We start from the raw sequence: 1,095 nt of genomic DNA, 5'->3' as shown, positions 1-1,095 counted from the left end.
TGCCCCTAACTGGTTCAGAGTAGATGTGCATTAGTTTAATTTCTTCAGGAAAGGAGAATACTACATTTTTGTAAAATTAGGAGAAATCCAACTGGACCCAAAGCTTGCATTTCCCACTTTATTACTAAATTAGTTCTGAATATTATATTCAGAGAAGAGTATGGACCAAAAACCTTATTTTTTTTATTGTTTCTGTTGTACTTCTGGTGAAGAGCTTTCTGTAGATGGCAGCTGGAATCTCATTTAGGGAGAATTCCCAGGTTGGGGGTAGTGGGCGGGAGAAAGAAAAAAGTTGGCAGGATTCCTACTTCTGGTCTACTTGTAGGAAAGTAGGTTTGAGATGCAATGTCCAATCAGCAGAATAGCCCCCAGACTATACACCATCTGGAATGATTCAGAGCAGCTCCTTTAAGTGATGCCAGGGGTTTCAGCCCCAATTGCATGGGAACTTAAAGACATATTTTCCTCAACATCTGGAGATTCTACTCTTAGTATCTTAGCACTAGAACTTAGCTTCATACAACAGTCCTGGTTTGTTTTGGCAACATCAACAGCAATAGCGGAAGATGTTATTTATATTTTAATATGAGAAAGGCAAAGTTTAGAAGTGATGCAAATGCAGCAGCTTCACTTGAAGTGGAAAAGGCATTAGATCACCTTAGGTGCAATTAACTACAGCCTGTTATCAGTGAGGATTATTTCCAGCATTTATAAATCCTGCTATAACTTTAAATCTTAAGTGGACATTCGTTCACTCAGTAAAAATGTTTTCCCTAATTTAGGACAACCCCTATAATCCAGATGTCTGCGCCTTTGGGATAAAAGTTAGGAACAAGCAAATTATTAATTTGTTCATCTCTGTCTTTCCCAAAAAGCACAAGAAAGAAAACAAATAAAAAAACCACAGCTTACAATCATGTTTATAAGAATACAGAAACTAGATGTTAAAAATTGACAATATAAAACAGGGTCAGAATGGTCCCACGTTTATTGCATCTACCCATTTCCATACCTAAATGCCATTTTTAGAAATATATAGAATTGGGGTATAAACACACACACACACACACACACACACACACACACACACACACA

Source organism: Crocodylus porosus, unplaced genomic scaffold (assembly GCF_001723895.1).
Source record: "Crocodylus porosus isolate Cpor-Errol unplaced genomic scaffold, CroPor_comp1, whole genome shotgun sequence".
Classification (NCBI taxonomy): domain Eukaryota; kingdom Metazoa; phylum Chordata; order Crocodylia; family Crocodylidae; genus Crocodylus; species Crocodylus porosus.
This window is presented reverse-complemented; position numbering follows the sequence as displayed.